Source organism: Stenella coeruleoalba, assembly GCF_951394435.1.
Source record: "Stenella coeruleoalba genome assembly, chromosome: 8".
Classification (NCBI taxonomy): Eukaryota; Metazoa; Chordata; class Mammalia; order Artiodactyla; family Delphinidae; genus Stenella; species Stenella coeruleoalba.
The window spans coordinates 82069969-82083259 of NC_137154.1; the positions used below are offsets into that span (position 1 = coordinate 82069969).

The 13291-nt window shown below is 37.8% G+C and overlaps 1 protein-coding gene across 3 annotated transcripts in view; it reads right to left on the reverse strand.

Annotated features, from left to right (window-relative positions):
* Positions 1-5664: 5664 nt before the first annotated feature.
* Positions 5665-13291, reverse strand: part of MSANTD4 (Myb/SANT DNA binding domain containing 4 with coiled-coils) — a 39803-nt gene continuing 32176 nt past the window's right edge. For all 3 annotated transcript variants that reach the window (XM_079930012.1, XM_079930013.1, XM_079930014.1), the window contains exon 5: positions 5665-6690. The gene's annotated coding sequence lies outside the window, so the exon portion shown is untranslated. The remainder of the gene's footprint in view (positions 6691-13291) is intronic.

Below are 13291 nucleotides of genomic sequence, written 5' to 3' on the forward strand. Positions count from 1 at the left end.
AAGAGTGAGCATCTTTGTCTTGTTCCTGATCTTAGAGGAAATGCTTTCAGGTTTTCCCCATTGAGTATGATATTAGTTGTGAGCTTGTCATATATGACCTTTATTATGTTGAGGTATGTTCCCTCTATGCCCACTTTCTGGAGAGTTTTTATAAATGGATGTTGAATTTTGTCAAAAGCTTTTTCTGAATCTCTTGATATGATCATATGGTTTTTATTCTTCAATTTCTTAATGTGGTGTGTCACATTGATTTGCAGATATTAAGTCATTCTTGCATCTCTAGGTTAAATCTCCCTTAAGCATGGTGTATGATCCTTTAAATGTATTGTTGGATTCTGTTTGCTATATTTTGTTGAGGATTTTTGCATCTATGTTCATCAGTAAATTAGTCTGAAATTTTCTTTGTGTGTGTGTGATATCTTTGGTTTTGGTATCAAGGTGATGCTGGCCTCAGAATGAGTTGGGAAGCATTTTGGGGTAACAGTTTGAGAAGAATATGTGTTATCACTTCTCTAAATGTTTGGTAGAATTCACCTCTGAAGTTATCTGGTCCTGGACTTTTGTTCGTTAGGAGTTTTTTTTTTTTTTTTTTTTTTTTTTTTTTTATTGCTGACTGAATTTCATTACTAGTAATTGGTCTTTGGAGTTTGTACATTTCTAGGAATTTTTCCATTTCTTCTAGCATTATTCATCTTATTGATATATAGTTGTTCATTGTAATCTCTTATGATCTGTTGTATTTCTTTGGTATCTGCTGTAACTACACCTTTCTCATTTCTAATTTTATTGATTTGGGCCCTCTCTCTTTTTTCTTGATGAGTCTGGCTTAAGGTTTATCAATTTTGTTTATCTTTTCAAAGAACCAATTCTTAGTTTCATTGATCTTTTCTTTTTTTTTTAGTCTCTATTTCATTTACTATTGCTCTGATCTTTTTTTTTTTTTTTTTTTTTTTTTTTTTGTGGTACGCAGGCCTCTCACTGTTGTGGCCTCTCCCGTTGCAGAGCACAGGCTCCAGATGCACAGGCTCAGCGGCCATGACTCACGGGTCTGGCATGTGGGATCCTCCCGAACCGGGGCACGAACCCGTGTCCCCTGAATCGGCAGGCAGACTCTCAACCACTGCGCCACCAGGGAAGCCCTCTGATCTTTATGATTCCTTTCCTTTTACCAACTTTGGGCCTTATTTTTTTCTAGTTCCTTTAGGTGTAAGGTTAAGTTGTTTATTTGAGTTTTTCTTGTTTCCTGGGGTAAGCTTGTATCTCTATAAACTTCCCTCTTAGAAATGCTTTTGCTGCATCCCATGGATTTTGGATCATGTTTTTGTTTTCATTTATATCTAGTTTTTTAAAATTTCCTCTTTGATGTCTTCAGTGATCTGTTGGTTGTTTTGTAGAATATTATTTAGCTTCCAAGAGTTTTGTGGGGTTTTTTTGCAGTTTTTTTCTTGTAGTTGATTTCTAGTTTGATGTGATTTCAATTTTCTTAAATTTACCAAGGCTTGTTTTGTGATCTAGCATGTGATCTATACTGGAGAATGTTCCATATGCACTTGAGAAGAACATGTATTCTGCTCCTTTTGGATGGAATGTTCTATATGTATCTACTAAGTCCATTTGTCTAATGTGTCATTTAAAGCCAGTGTTTCCTTATTGATTTTCTCTCTGAATGATTCGTCCATTAATGTAAGTGGGGTGTTAAAGTCCCCTATAATTATTGTGTTACTGTCAGTTTCTCGCTTTATGTCCATTAATATTTGCTTTATGTATTGAAGTGCTCATATGTTCGGTCCATATATATTTACAATTGTTATATCTTCTTCTTGTATCGATCCCATGATCATTATGTAATGTTCTTCTTTGTCTCTTATAACAGTCTTATTTTAACATCTATTTTGTCTGAGACAAGTATTGCTACTCCAGCATTCTTTTGATTTCCATTTGCATGGAATATCTTTTTCCACTTCCTTACTTTCAGTCTGTGTGTGTCTTTAGATCTGAAGTGAGTCTCTTGTAGGCAACACAGATATGAGTCTTGTTTTTATATCCATTCAATCACTCTGTCTTTTGATTGTAGCATTAAGTCCATTTACATTTAAAGTAATTATTGATATGTATGTTCTTATTGCCATTTTTTTAATTGTTTTGGGGGTTTTATAGGTCCTTTTTGTTTCTTCTTCTTGTATTCTCTTCTCTTGTGATTTCATGACTATCTTTAGTGTTATGTCTGGATTCCTTTTTCTTTTCTGTGTAGTATCTATTATAGATTTTTGGTTTGTGGTTACCATGAGGTTATATATAACTATATATATAACTATATAACTATATAACTATATATATATATTTATATGATTGTTTTAAGTTGCTTATCTCTTAATTTCAAAAGCATTTTTAACAACCCTGTCTTTGTACTCTTCTCCCCTAACATTTACTGTTTTTGATAGTGTGATTTACATCTAATTGTTTTGTATATCACTTAACTGCTTATTGTGAATACAGATGATTTTACTACTTTTAACCTTCCCACTAGATTTGTGCATGGATGTTTTCTTACCTTTACTGTATATTTGCTTTTACTGATGTGATTTTTCCTTTCATAATTTTCACGTTTCTAGTTGTGGTCTTTTCTTTTTCACTTAGACAAGTTCCTTTAACTTTTCTTGTAAAGTGGTTGTAGTGCTGAACTCTTTTAGCTTTTGCTTGTCTATAAAGCTTTTGATTTCTCCATGAAATCTGAAGGAGAGCCTTGCTGGGTAGAGTATTCTTGATTATACGTTTTTCCCTTTCATCACTTTAAATATTTCATGCCATTCTCTTCAGGCCTGCAGTTTCTGCTGAAAAATCAGCTGATAGCCTTATGGGAGTTCCCTTGTATGCTATTTGTTTCTTTTCCCTTGCTGCTTTTAATATTCTGTTTATCTTTAATTTTTGTCATTTTGATTACAATGTGTCTTGGTGTAGTTCTCTTTTGGTTAATCCTATATGGAACTCTCTGTGCTTCCTGGACTTGTATGACTGTTTCCTTTCCCAGTTTAGGGAAGTTTTCAGCTATTAAATATGTTCTCAGCCACTTTTTCTTTCTCTTCTCCTACTGGGACCCCTATAATTCAAATATTAGTGTGTTTGATGTTGTCCTAGAGGTGTCTTAAACTGTCCTCATTTCTTTTCATTCTTTTTTATTGTTTCTGTCTAGCATCAGTGGTTTCCACTACTCTGTCTTCTGTCTTGCTGATCTGCTCCTCTGTACCATTTAGTCTACTGTCCTTTTAGTGTATTTTAGTGTATTTTTCATTTCAGTTATTGTATTCTTCATCTCTGTTTTATTATTTATATTTTCTCTTTGTTAAAAACTTCCAAATTCTCACTCTGTGCATCCATTCTCCTCCCAAGTTATCTGATCATCTTTTATAATCACTACTCTGAACTCTTTCTTTGGTAGATTGCTTATCTCCATTTCACTTAGTTCTTCTGGGGTTTTATCTTTTTCCTTTATTTGGAACATGTTCCTCTGTCACCTCATTTTGCCTAAGTTGCTGTTTTTCTTTTTATGTATCTGGTAGGTTGTTTACATTTCCCAACCTTGGAAAAGTGACTTTTTGTAGGAGACGTCCTATGCATCCTTATGCAGCCGTCCACTCTCATCACTTGAGCTATATGCTCTAGGGATTCCTCCTATGAGAGCTGCATGTATCCTTCTGCTGGTTGTGGTGGGGAGCAGGTCCACAGACTGTGCAGCTGTTGTTTTCTTATGACTGGTATCTTCCCCCTGGTAGTTGAGGCTTGTCTAGAACCTAGAGACTCTAGGGCTGTTGCTCACCCACTAATGGGAAAGCCATTTCCTGGGGCTAGTGCTGGACTAGTGGCAGGCAGAGCTGGGTCCTGGAGTCTGATTGCAGCACCCAGGGATCCCTGAGTTGATGTTAGATCACTGGTGAGTAGGGCATGTTTCTGACACAGTTGGGTGTGGGTTCTGGTGTGTCCTGAAGCTTGTGGTGGCCTGCTAGTGTGTAGGGCCAGGGCCCTACCCATCTCAGTACAGGATCTGGCCTGCTGGTTGAAGGGAGGACAGGTCCAGAGACTGTGGAGCTGTTGTTTTCTCACAACTGGTGTCTGCCCCCTGGTAGGTGAGGCTTGTCTAGAAGCTAGTGCAGGCTCTCTGGAGGGCAGGGCTATGTATATAAGCCTGATTTTTACATAATGGTATGATATTATGGTTTATAATAAATATATATTTTGTCATCATCCCCATTTCTAGCATGGGGCTCCTGAAACCCTTGTAATTTGCTGAGTGATAGGGGTGGCTTTTATTTTAATGAGGAGACTCTGTGTGGGCTCCTGGATGGCCATTCACCAGAAAGACCAAACCATTATTTGAAGCTTAGAATTTTCAGCCCCACCCCTTATTCTCTTGAGAAGGGAGAAGAGCTGAAAATGGAGTTAATAGTCCATCGTGTCTGTGTGATAACTCCTCCATAAAAATCCCAAAAGTATGGTGTTTGGAAAGCTTCCAGTTCTGTGAACATCCATTTACTGAGAGGGTGATGCACCTTCCACAAGGGCAGAAGCTTTTGTACTCAGGACCCTCCCAGACCTTGTCCTTTGTATCTCTTTATCTGGTTGTTCATCTGTACTCTTTATCATATCCTTTAATAAGCTGGTTAAGTGTTTCCCTGAGGTCTGTGAGCTGCTCAGCAAATTATTAAATCCAATGAGGAGCAGGTAATGGGAAGCTCTCATTTGTAGCCAAGTCTGACAGAAGTTGTGGGTAACTTGGGACTTCCCTGGTGACACAGTAGTTAAGAATCCACCTGCCAATGCAGGGGACATGGGTTCGAGCCCTGGTCTGGGAAGATCTCACATGCCACAGAGTAACTAAGCCCATGCACCACAACTACTGAGCTTACGCTCTAGAGCCTGTGAGCCACAACTACTGAGCCCATGTGGCACAACTACTGAAGCCTGCATACCTAGAGCCCATGCTCTGCAACAAGAGAAGCCACCCCAATGAGAAGCCTGTACACTGCAACAAAGAGTAGCCCCCACTCACTGCAACTAGAGAAAGCCCACGTGCAGCAATGAAGACCCAATGGAGCCAAAAAAAAAAGAAGTTGTGAATAACTTGGGAACCTACTATTTGCCACTGGCATCTGAAGTGGGGTGGGAACAGTCTTACGGGACAGAGACATTAAATTACAATTTTGAATTAAATTATAGGACACCAGCTGGTGTTGTGTAGGATTGCTTGGTGTTGGGGAAAAAAGTCCCCACATAGTTGGCGACCAGAAGTGTCAGAAGTGAAGTGTTCTGTGTGAGGAGTAAGAGGGACACATAGAAGGAAGACTGCTAAGTTTTTCTAACGCAATGGTTGTAAGCTTCAGTTAAGTATTACCAGTTTAAGTTCACTCATCAGAAAGCAATTTGTAGTGGGTATAAACAGTAAGAATATGTTACGTCTTTAAATGAATCTAACTCCTTTTCCAAGGCCAATATTAGAGTGAGACCAGTGAGACAACTGCTTTAAGAGCAAAAATTAAGGGGAAATCAAATAACTCAGTAATCAAGTTAAATAATATTTTATTGCAATATTCTTTTAAAAATCAAAATTGCTACAAAACATTTTGATAAAACATCAAAATTTTAAACAAAGATAATATTCAGAGAGCTCCATATCAAGCCATATGAGACTGTGAAGTAAAAGAAAAAATGTCCCTATATAAGTTTTTTGTTTGTAATGGTTAGCTTTTATTATAGAATATTAAGGTAGTTGAAAAAATATTGAAAATTTAAAAAATAGATGTATTAAACCAACAATATTATTTTAGGTTTAAATATTTTATTTATATCAAAACAAAATGTATTACCTTTTTTTTTTTTTTTTTTTGCTGTACGTGGGCCTCTCACCGTTGTGGCCTCTCCTGTTGTGAAGCACAGGCTCCGGATGCGCAGGCTCAGCAGCCTTGGCTCACGGGCCCAGCCGCTCCGCGGCATGTGGGATCTTCCCAGACCAGGGCACAAACCTGTGTCCCCTGCATCAGCAGGCGGACTCCCAACAACTGCGCCACCAGGGAAGCCCCTGTATTACGTTTTTACTTTCTTGGCTTTAATCAAACAAACTCATAGTACTTTCAAAATTAACTTCTTTATCTTCTTTTCAATTGAGAGAATTGACATTTTTGACACTTTTTTAAAATAAGTAAACATCTTCAATAATTTTTAATTAACTTCAGCTTACTGAAACTTCTTTTGCAAGGTAGCAAGGTACCATTTATTTTACTATGTCAATTTTTAAGTTTTCAAAATTTCATATTTTGTTTATCAAGAGTTTTGCATTAATTTTTAAAAATTATTTTTAAAATTAATTTATTTTATTTTTGGCTGTGTTGGGTCTTCATCGCTGTGCGCAGGCTTTCTCTAGTTGTGGTGAGCGGGGGCTACTCTTCGTTGCGGTGCGTGGGCTTCTCATTGTGGTAGCTTCTCTTGTTGTGGAGCACAGGTTCTAGGCACACGGGCTTCAGTAGTTGCAGCACACGGGCTCAGTAGTTGTGGCTCTCAGGTTCTAGAGCACAGGCTCAGTAGTTGGGGCACATGGGCTTAGTTGCTTCACGGCATGTGGGATCTTCCCGGACCAGAGCTCAAACCTGTGTCCCCTGCATTGGCAGGCGGATTCTTAACCACTGTGCCACCAGGGAAGCCCTGCATGAATTAAAAAAAAAAAATACTGCATTAAAATAAATTTATCTATTACTTAGTTTTTTGGTGTGCCATTAAATTTTGCACCATACCAAGTGCCACATCCCGTGCTCCAGCCATAGAAAATCACTTGTCCACACCTAAGCATGACAAGAGTTAATCTTCTGAGTCTTTGTCCATGCAGTACCCTCTGACTGAAAGCTCTACTCTGCTCTGTTTTTGCCTTTGGTAACAAAATCTACCTAGTACCCACTCCTTTTAGGAAACTTCCTGAATACCACTCTTAAGAAAAACTGATCACTCCCTTCCTCAGGCCCCACTAAATCTTGTACATGCTTCTATCAGATTACTTATCATCTGTCTACTCCAAATGTATTCATTGCTACACATTCAAGGGTAGGAACTGTCTCATACAATTTTGTAACATTTGTGCCAGCACAGGTGCTCAGGAACACTTCATAAATATTGAATGGAGGGAAAGAAAAGGGGGAGGAAATGAGGGAGAGAAGGGTGTAAGAGAAGTAAGTTGTCTAATAAATATGGGGATATATGTATACATACAGCTGATTCACTTTGTTGTACAGTAGAAACTAACACAACATTGTAAAGCATTTATACTCCAATAAAGATGTGAAAAAAAATATTGCATACTTGGTCCTGAGTTGATTTAAGGCTGAGGAAATATTGGTTTGTTATAGTTTGATAAAGGGAGTGGCTGGGGCATATAGACTCAAGATTGGTTGGTTTGCATATGAAATGCATGCTGCAGGCTATCTCTAAGAATTGGCTAGTCCTGAGAGGAGCAGTCTCTACCTAGTCAGAGAGGCCACAAATTGACCCTGCGATGAATGTATGCCAAATAGACAAATGCAGAATCTAGGAAAGTACAGAACAGGGAGAAATTTGCTGATTCATAAAATTGAAAATTCAGAATTAGCCTCAACATCAGGAGAGGTTTGATTCAACAGTTCAAGTGATCTCATCAAGGGCTCAACTTTACCGTCTCATTTATATCTTCCCTGATAAGCTCTATACAGAGACTTGCCAACTGTGCCACTCAATATAGCAAAATGGTTTTATACATTTCCAGATATCTCATCTCCATGGGAAGCTAAGATGTCAAGGGGAAGAGTGAACGTTTCTTTCTTAGAAGTTTCAACAAATACCTTCTTCTGTTTCATTGGCTCTGAATGAGTTATCTGCCTGTCTCTGAACCAACCTTGTAGCAAGAGAATGGAATATAGGGATAGGCTTGCACACATCATACCCCACTCCTAGAGCTTGTGGTCAAGTCAACCTTCCTTGGACTGTGAAGATGGGAACGTAGTGATTTCTAGAAGAAAATCTATAAACCCAGGAAGAGGACATGAATTCTGACATACAAAACAAAAATGCCTGTTAGTCAGAATTTTTCATATTTCTGGTACCAGTACGTATATCACAGTAGCAAAAGATGCCAGATTCCTCTATCTTTCAGGACAGAAAAGCATGACTTTACCTGGTAGTAACTCAAACTATCTGGGAATGTTTAGAAAACACACACACAATTTATTAATGTGTATTTTAACAAGTAGAGAAGACAGATATTACCAATACCATTTTGGTTAAACTGAAGCGTTACTCTTACTAAAGCAGTCTTTCACATCTTGGCCCACATCAAAAGTGCTAAAATTTTATCGAATTATGGTTTTCTCCAGACATATGCCCAGGAATGGGATTGCAGGAACATATGGTAGCTCTATTCTTTTTTTTTAAGGGACCTCCATACTGCTCTCCATAATAGCTGTACCAACAATGGGAATGTTTCCTTTTTCTCCACACCCTCTCCAGCATTTATTTGTAGACTTTTTGATGATGGCCATTCTGACCAGTGTGAGGTGATACCTCACTGTAGTTTCGATTTGTATTTCTCTAATAATTAGTGATGCTGAGCATGTTTTCATGTGCTTTTTGGCCATCTGTATGTCTTCTCTGAATAAATGTCTATTTAGATCTTCTGCCCATTTTTTGAGTTGTTTTTTCAATATTGAGCTGTATAAGATGTTTGTATATTTTGGAGATTAATCCCTTGTCAGTCACATTGTTTTAAATATTTTCTCCCATTCTGTAGCTTGTCTTTTCATTTTGTTTATGGTTACCTTTGCTGTGCAAAAGCTTTTAAGTTTAATTAGGTCCCATTTGTTTATTTTTGTTTTTATTTCCATTACTCTAGGAAACAAATCCAAAAGAATATTGCTGTGATTTATGTCAAAGAGTATTCTGCCTACATTTTCCTCTAGGAGCTTTATAGTATCTGGCTTTACATTCAGGTCGTTAATCCATTTTGAGTTAAGTTTTGTTCATGATGCTAGAGAATGTTCTAATTTTATTCTTTTACATGTAGCTGTCCAGTTTTCCCAACACTACTTATTGAAGAGACTGTCTTTTCTCCATTGTATATTCTTGCCTCCTTTGTCATAGATTAGTTGACCATAGGTGTGTAGGTTTATTTCTGGGCTTTCTACCCTGTTGCGTTTTTGTGCACCCAATGTTCATAGCAGCACTATTTACAATAGCCAAGACATGGAAGCAACGTAAGTGTCTATCAACAGATGAATGGATAAAGAAGATGTTGTATATATACAATGGAATATTACTCAGCCATAAAAAAGTGAAATAATGCTATATGCATTGACATGGATGGACTAAGAAATTATCATACTAAGTAAGCCAAAGATAAATATCATATTATATTGTTTATATGTGGAATCTAAAAAATATGATACAAATGAACTTATTTACAAAACAGAAATAGACTCACAGATATAGAAAACAAACTGATAGTTACCAAAGGGGAAAGGGAGGGAAGGATAAATTAGGAGTCTGTGATTAAAATATAAACACTACTATATATAAAATAGATAACCAACAAGGACCAATTGTATACACAGGGAACTATACTTAGTATCTTATAATAACTTATAATGAAAGGAACTATAAAAAGGGAATATATATATATATATATATTATAATTGAATCACTTTGCTGTACACCTGAAACTAACACAACATTGTAAATCAATGATATTTCAATAAAAATTTTTTTAAGCACTAACATTTTAGCAGCCCACTTGGAGTAAACTGGAAGCTATTTAGAGGCATTTATGTGGGACTTGGTGAAAAACCTTAACTCTATTTTTTTCTATATTACATAATTGATAAGAAATAAGAATACAAAGCATTAGTGAATAAATCTGTCCATGCTTTCAAATCAGATATTTTCCAAATAAATTTACTGTGAAACATGAGCTTAGTTCTGTAGCCATACCTTTTGTTTTAAATCAGGTTGTATACTTAAATGCCTACCCACAATTCTCAACAAAGGAGAGACAACCTCTTTAAATCCTTAATGGTTGACATCAACCAGAAACGCTATTTGTACTAGTGATTTTTTTAAAAAGTTTAAACCATTTTTACAACCATTCAAAAATTTACAACAAATAAAATTATATTTAAAGGATACAACAAATCTTCCCTTTCTTTTGTCAACAAATATAATGTTGAAAGTTCTTGATAAATGTGAATAGATTTGAATCCAATAAAACTTTTTGTATGAATTATTTTAAAATGATGAAATTTTGATGAATGCACATGCTTTATTGGAGCAGTCACCCTGAAGCTCACTTGGATGCCATTAAAAAGTATATGTGACACAAAGGGATGGAAGAATCTGCCAAATATATATAAGGACAGAGATTCCTTGCTGCTACAGCCAAGAGCTCTGCTTTGTAAAGTCTCTCTCCCTTCTCCACTTCCCACCCATAGATACCATGGCAAAACCTTGGGTGAGGTACAGTGACCCTTGAGCATGCCTCCTGCAGATTTAGGTGTCCCTTGTTCATAATGGGCAGTGGCACATTCTTCAGTTGGCTACTAAAATGGATATCCAGAGGACAATCCTTGGCCCCTTGGCCCTGCACTAGGGGCAGAGCAACAGGTACCAGGTAAATCAGAGGGAACTATGGGACTTGCTCTCAGAAGTGTCCCTGACAAGACAACCCCTAGTTTGAGGCCATTCACCACCATCCTCAGGGCTGAGGTACACCTGGAATCCATTCATGAATACCTATTAGGGACCTTTGCCCTAAAAGTACAATTACAATGCCAAATGCTAAGAACAACCTACATTATATCTTCCTAAATCCTGCTAACAAATAAAATAGTAACACTGGGGGAGATGGTACTTACAGCAAAGATTGCTGTTCTTCCACATCATCTATTTTCTCCTTCAAGAATAACTGAACCTGAATTCTTGATTTTTATCTGGGCACAAAACTCATTTTCCAACTTCCCTCTGTGGCTATGATTTTGTCCCTTAACTTTCACTTAAAAAACTGGATGCCTCCTAAGGACATAGTTTCCTCTGAAGCCCTCTCAAAAGAAGTCTCTTTCTTTTCTCCTATTGGATCTGAAGGTGATACATGCTATCCTTGCTCCTTATTGCTGCTGCCAGATCATTATTCCTCTCTTCTTTCTAAAAATCCAGCTCCGTTGAAGGACTTGCCTTACATCTATTATTTCCATTTATTGCAGTCATCTACCATATTCCTGGTCATTTCTCATTCATTAGAGATTTTAGTCTCTGACTTTCTGCCCATCTCTTTACCTACATTCGTATCACTATTTTTGGTGATTTCAGTATGCACATAGAGAATTAATCTAAACCTTGGCCTCACTGGTCCTTGCACACATTGCCTCCATGGTCCTGTTTCCAACACTTGAGGCAGCCACTAACAGTCATGCAGTCTGTGAAATACACATTAGTGAGGCTACAATAAACACTACATCCTACAATGAGACTACAGTAGTCCCCCGAGAGACAGACAGAAGTTGGTCCTTCATAATGCTGATGAACTGCCAAACTAAACAGCTCTGGAATCATCTAACCTTGGACTTTGTTTTGTGAAATCATAAATTCCCTTATAGTTTGAGCCATTTAGAGTTGGTCTTTTCTTTAACTGTACCCAAAGGTATCCTAAATAGTACAAGCACAGGTGTAACAGATGTATATCACCTATTATTAAGTAATGTCCAGATCTGCATCAAAACAAATCAAAACATCTACAAGGAGAATGAATGATTGGAAGGAGTAGTGCATTAATCCAAGTGAAACAGTGATGGGTTTGGGATAGTATGGTGACAGCAGAAATGGAAAGAAGGGAACAGAATGAAAAATTATTTAGAGGTAAAATCTATAAGACAACTGTGATTGATTGGACTTCTGTGTGAAAAACAGGGTTTACTCAAAGAAAAATGCCAAGTTTCTAGCTTGAACTCCTAGGAGGAGGGTGTTATTATTTGTTGACCTCTTGAACAGTTGAGGAAGACCAGGTTTGCAGTAGATCAAGAGTTCAATTTTAGATGCACTGAATTTGAGGTGTCTGTGAAACATCTGAACAGAACAGAGGAGAAATCTGGGCAAGAGATTGAACTTTGAGAGTCAGTATATATTCAATAGATAGTAACTGAAGACGTTGAAATGTCTGAGCATCTGGGTAGAAAATATAGACCTGTAGCTTCCAAACTTTACTGCACATGAGAATCACCTGAAGAACTTATTTAAAACACAGATTGCTGGACCCCACCCCAGAGGTCCTGATTCAGTGGGTGTGATGATTAGTTTTATATGTCAACTTGGCTAGGCTCTAGTACCTGTTATTTAATCAAACACTAATGTGGGGGTTTCTGTGAAGGTATTTTCTGGATGTTGTCAACATCTATAATCAGTTGACTTTAAGTAAGGGAAATAACCCTCGATAAAATGAGTGGGCCTCGTCCAATCAGTTGAAAGGCCTTAAGGGCAAAAACTGAGATTCCCCAGAGAAGAAATTCTATCTCAAGACTGACGCATCAATTCCTGCCTGAGTTTCTCACCTGCCCCTGCACTAGAAATTCTGGACTTGCCAGTCTCCACAACTGCATGAGCGAATTCTTTAAAAAAATACATACCCTGTTGGTCTTGGTTTCCTGGAGAACCCTGGTAAGTATAGTAGGTCTGAGTGCAGGGCCCCAGAATTTGTAAATATTTCTAACAGTTTCACAAGTAATATTGATGCTGCTGGCTCAGGGGCTACACTTTGAGAACCACTGATGTAGAATAAAAAGATCATAGTGCTGAGTCTTAAAAAATTTGACATTTAAAAGATGGGAAAAGATGCCAGGAACTGGCAAAAGACAGAGAAAAGCAATGGTCAGATATAGAACAGTGAATCAAGAGTGTGACCAGAGAAGCCAAATGAAGAATGGAAGAAAGGGGACTTCCCTGGTGGCACAGTGGTTAAGCATCTGCCTGCCAATGCAGGGGACGTGGGTTCTATCTCTGGTCTGGGAAGATCCCACATGCCACAGAGCAACTAAGCCCATGCTCCACAACTACTGAGCCTGTTCTCTAGAGCCCACGAGCCACAACTACTGAGGTGCATGTGCTTAGAGGCCATGCTCCACAACAAGAGAAGCCACCACAATGACAAGCCCATGCACTGCAACTAGAGAAAGCCTGCGCACAGCAACAAAGACCAAGTGCAGCCAAAAATATATAAGTTTATATTAAAAAAAAAGAATGTAAG